We start from the raw sequence: 6,124 nt of genomic DNA on the forward strand, positions 1-6,124 counted from the left end.
CCTAAATGCCAGAAAATGCATATATTATCCGTAAATGAGAATGTAACATACCTGCCGATATAAATGATGTTTATTTTATTCAAAATACGAAAACGGTGTTATATAATAAACCTTAGGCTTTAATACAATATTGCATTGAGATGGAGACCTCAACAAAATATAATACTGTAAATGAAATGAATTTATTCAATTTTAGTTTATGGATTTTCCATCATACATATTATAACTGCACAATATAAAAACAATGTCATAAATAATTTTGTATCTTATACTTTTTCACAAAAAACCAGTTGACAAACATTTGCTTGATTGAATCAGTTTACGTTATTTCAGTGCATTTAGTTGGCCCATACTTAATTATAGACTAATGTTTTTGTTACATTATATACACATCCCTGAAGTCTTGACTCAGAAAGAGAGTACCATTGAAAATTGAAAATACTTATTTTATTTTAAGTTTTTCATTTTATACAATAACATATTTTCTAAATAATCGTTTATATTGTCATTTCTTCATTAGATGGTTACATGCCTACCACAGTGTTACAAAACAACTTTCTCTTCTACTTCTACCCTGAAAGTTGAGTTCATACTAATGCAGTATTGTCACAATTTGAGAGCATGAGTGGTGCAGGAAACACAAAGTCCACAATGGTGCTAATTACCCTCACCTATCAAAAGGAGAAGTTAAGGGCATAGCAAAAGCACGCGTCTGTGTGGGTATGTGTGCCTGTGTGTCTCTGTATTCTTCTTGGTTACAGGTATCTCGGTCATCCAATTTGGTGATTATCGGAAGTAAGATGCAGATTTTAGAAAGGCATTTATGTTTTTTTGCTGGCTGTTATTTTTCAGTATATGGTGCAACAATGTGAGGGTTTGTAATTTCAGATATCTTGTTATCAAATTATAATATGCTGGACAATTGTCTATTGTCAGCTATTGTTTGTACAGGTTCTAGCTTATTGAAGTTAGCTTACGTGTGTGAAAAACAAGCAACAATAGCATATTCCAGAATGGGTCTAACGAAGGTGGTGTAGCACTGTGCCTTGATCGTAATGCGTAGCCGCAGTAATTGTGTCAGATGACAGCTAATTGTGTTGAAGACAAGCTGTGTAGCTCAGTTTGGAGCAAAACAAGATGGCAAGACCTTTACGAAAATCTCGATGTTGCGCCCAATAGATTAAAGGGTTGACAATACAGCCAATGGTTAAAAGTGCTACGGCAATTCCACTAACTATCGTTGAAGCTTTTAAAACAGTCAAGCTGCAAAAGAACGCTGGCGAATATATAAAAATGAGATAGCTTCCTGAAATAATATTCAACGGCAAACAAGTAAAAAGCAGAACTATTGACGCCAAACGGTGCATCTTAAAACTATTATCCTTACCAACATGCCTTGTGTTGCCATTTTTTATCCATTCTTTTTCAGCTTTTCTGTAAACACGATGTATACATTCATAGAATATAATTGTTGCAAGTGAACAAAATGGAGGAAAAAATGTAAAAAAATATGTTCCAAATAAAAGAGAATCGTCTTGTAAAAGAACAGAAACAGGTAAGCACAACAGTGGAAATATCCAGGCAAAAACAACAGAGATGATCAATCGTGGAGTTGTGATAATCTCCTTGAATCTGTAAGGGCACACAACAATGACGATATATCGTTCAATTCCACAAAACAAACTTGTCAAAATAGATGTTATTAATACGGTGTTATAAATAAAAACAAATATATACTTTGTGATGCTAGTATCATCTAAAAAAATCCATTTTAAGTCGTAGATACAGCAGATAAATACTGAAATACTCATTAACAAGTAACATATTTCTAGATTCGTAATAAGTATGTTCTTCTGTTTTCTTAGCCGCTTGTACGTTAAGATAACAAATAAAACTAGAATATTTTCAGCGATGGATACTGCGCTCAAGGTGGTGTTTATAAATGTACCTGGAATTGTATACGACCTTAGACTGTCCTCAACAGACAAATTGTAACAATCATCCATTGTATTCTATAGTCAAAAAAATGTATCTCAGTCGTTCGTTAGACTACGGACATACACAGAGAAGAGAGACGCTCAATTGGAGTATTAACTGCAGTCTATGGCATCGCCTAAAGATTGAATTGATCGATTAGCGCTGATTCAGTTGGCAGCCGCACGGGAAACAGATTTGATGGAGTACTTTGCGATGGGATTAAACCTAACAGGTTGGATAATGATGTACTAACATGCTGACAAATTACTGAAAGATGAATCATCTAAATAAGGTATATAATATTGTACCTTGTTTACAGAATCAACGTACTAACACAATCAATTGTAATGTTTGCGACAACTATTACTAAATTAGAGTAAAACACAAGCATTAGGATGATGCAACGTAGTGTTATTTAAAAGTTTGCATGTTACTTTACAATCGGAAATTAATCAATTAATGTAATTGTTGATGTTTTGCTGCAGGTCTTGTTATTTGGGTGATATTAATTAAAAATAAAGAATCAATTACTCACATGTCAGAAATTGAAACCTTCCTATTTAAGGGGCGAGGGGCTTAGATTTTAAAGATCTTTTTAAGAGAGTATATAAAAGATCTGAAAACTGATGTGATATTACACAACATGAAGAACAACGTTAGGAAGAAATAATATTTACTCTAGCTAGTAGTGGTAAACCTTTGATAAGGCCTAGCTTATGGCTTAAGCCTAGCTAGTATTTAGAACTAGCCCAGGGCCTTGCCATAATTTTGGCTATTGTTTCCTATATATTTTGTTCAGTCTTCATGTATATATTATTTTTAAGTGCAATTAATCTTTCTTTTTTTATTTATTTCATACTGTATTATTTAAATATAGTTAAGCATCAAGGAAACCAAATTTCATGTTTTGTAGTCATGGCAATAAAGTTTACCTTATCTTATCTTATTTTATGTTAATTAGAGGGTTAACTTTGTGTTAACATAATGCTGGTGTATATTTGGTTCTTTGAAAAAGTGGTCTGAATTTATACATACATACATATATACTGTCTCTTATACACATCTAGATGTGTATAAGAGACAGCAATATAGCAGTGACTAAGATAAATTGTAAATGATATGTATAATTAGACCGGATTATAAAGGGCGGTAACAACAAAGAAAATAAAGATAAACGAAAGGGCTAATCAGCCGAATGTAGGCCTATGATATCACTAGCATGAGCCAATGAAAATGAAATATAACAAGTTAAATAGTGTATAAAGGATGAATAAAATGTATCAAGATGGATGAATGCATTGATCAAAAAAGAAAATGAAAATTGTAATCTGTGAGAAATCCTAAATCTTTATTTACGCCATTTTTGTGAGTATTCAATTTTAAGATCCATTTCAATTCGCAACAACGTCTGTCGGTGAGGGAATTAAAACCCGTACTTACTAAAATGAACTTAAGATTAGAGATACAATGGTTGGCTTGGTTAAAATGCTTAGCTACAGGAAAGCCTAGTGTATTGTCTCTAATAGATTTTTTATGATTATTGCATCTTAGTCTAAACTTGCAACCAGTTTCCCCGACGTATATAGTATCTATGCATTGGGTACACCAAATAGGATATATGACATTTGAGGCGTTGCAAGTGAGCGATGGTGGGTGTATGGTTAAGTGGCGGATGTTGATGGTGTCGTCTGTAATAAGAAGCGTACAAATTTGGCATCGTGAATTACCACAAGGGTAATTACCAAATTTAATGGTGATAGTGGGAAGTTTAGATGAAGTTAATAGTGAATTAAGGTTTGGAGGTTGTCGGTATGCTATGAGAGGTGGTGATTTGAGTGCTTCTGAATTTGATGTGCAGTCAGAAAGAATGCGAAAATGTTGGGTGATAGTTTTGGCGAGATGTTGGATTCGGGGGTTGTAGTCGAGGACAAGGTGTATGCGAATAGAATTCGACTTGGCTTTATATTCAAGGAGTTGCTGGCGTAATTTAGACGAGGCCTTAATAATTAATGGTTTGATCAGTTTCATGGGGAAATTGCTGAGTCTTAATTTGTGGATGAGAGTGTTAATATGTTTATCGAATTCGGTAATGGTGGAGCAAATTCGTTTTATTCTGAGCGCCTGACTATATATTATGGATTTTTTGAGTTTTATGGGATGAGCGCTATTGAAGTTGAGATATCTGTGGTTGTCTGTGGGCTTGGTGTAAACTGTTGTTGTGACTTCATTCTCTTTAAACCAACCAGTAGAGTGTTATCTGGGAAGCTGGGACTGGATAGCAGAGTCCCAGCTTGCGGATTCATCTTTTTACGAACTGCTTAACTCCGACCTATCCTGTTCATATAAAAAAGAACTTAAGACTTTAGTTAGCCAATTACATCCTGATCTCAAGCCTAAGGTAAGCAACCTCGTCCCCGACAATCCTACACAGGGTACTTTCTACACCATACGAAAATACATAAATTACCTAAACTTATAACTAACAAAATTAATTCCACACCTAACCTACAAGACACAATTAATACCGCCAAATTGAGCCCAGCCAACATTTTCACACTTGCCAAAGACCTCCATATCACCACGCGAGGAAGACCTATCATTTCGGGTATTATTTCTCTTACCGAACACATTTTGGGTTTTATGGACAGTATCCTCAACCCACTACTCCCGAACATAAAAAGTCACATACAAGACACCACGCACTTTCTTCGCAAACTCCAAGAGATAACACACATACCAGATAACACTCTACTGGTCACCATGGATGTCACTGGCCTTTATACTAACATCCCCCATAATGAAGGTCTAGATGCTTGCACATTCTTTCTTAATGAATTTTATCCTACACCTTACACATCTGATATTATTTCACTAATCGACTTTATTCTAACCCACAATCATTTTAAATTTAATAATTCTAACTATCGCCAAATTAAAGGCACAGCTATGGGTACTAAAATGGCCCCCTCGTACGCCAACATTTTTATGGACTATTTTGAAAACAAACACATCTACACATACCCTCTCCAACCTTTATTTTACGGCCGCTATATCGATGACATCTTCTTTATTTGGCCACATGGATCTGACACACTCAACTCATTCATTTCCCACATAAATAACTCACATCACAGCATCAAGTCCACCACGGAAAACTCTTACTCAAAAATCCCATTTTTAGATGTATCAGTTGGTTTAAAAGAGAATGAAGTCACAACAACAGTTTACACCAAGCTCACAGACAACCACAGATATCTCAACTTCAATAGCGCTTATCCCATAAAACTCAAAAAATCCATAATATATAGTCAGGCGCTCAGAATAAAACGAAATTTGCTCCACCAATACCGAGTTCGATAAACATATTAACACTCTCATCCACAAATTAAGACTCAGCAATTTCCCCATGAAACTGATCAAACCATTAATTATTAAGGCTTCGTCTAAATTACGCCAGCAACTCGTTGAATATAAAGCCAAGTAGAATTCTATTCGCATACCCCTTGTCCTCGATTACAACCCCCGAATCCAATATCTCGCCAAAACTATCACCCAACATTTTCGCATTCTTTCTGACTGCACTTCATCAAATTCAAAATCACTCAAATCACCACCTCTCATAGCATACCGACAACCTCAGGGGCGGATCCAGAAATGTCCAAAAGGGGGGGGGGGCGGAAGTGGGGCCGAAAGTTGGGCCGATTGAGACAACACCTGTCTCTTATACACATCTAGATGTGTATAAGAGACAGGTGTATGCGAATAGAATTCGACCTGGCTTTATATTCAAGGAGTTGCTGGCGTGATTTAGACGAGGCCTTAATAATTATGGTTTGATCAGTTTCATGGAGAAATTGCTGAGTCTTAATTTGTGGATGAGAGTGTTTATATGTTTATCGAATTCGGTACTGGTGGAGCAAATTCGTATTATTCTGAGCGCCTGACTAAATATTATGGATTTTTTTAAGTTTTAGTAAAATTTATTAAGAAAGAATTTGCAAGCATCAGATTTTCATTATGGGGGATGTTAGTATAAAGGCCAGTGACATCCATGGTGACCAGTAGAGTGTCTGTCTCTTATACACATCTAGATGTGTATAAGAGACAGCCGGGAGACAATCCCCTACTCTTTTCCGAAGAGTGTGCT

The sequence above is a fragment of the Anneissia japonica genome, unplaced genomic scaffold (genome assembly GCF_011630105.1).
Source record: "Anneissia japonica isolate Jap-2015-1 unplaced genomic scaffold, ASM1163010v1 scaffold288094_len592898_cov174, whole genome shotgun sequence".
In the NCBI taxonomy this organism is placed as follows: Eukaryota; Metazoa; Echinodermata; class Crinoidea; order Comatulida; family Comatulidae; genus Anneissia; species Anneissia japonica.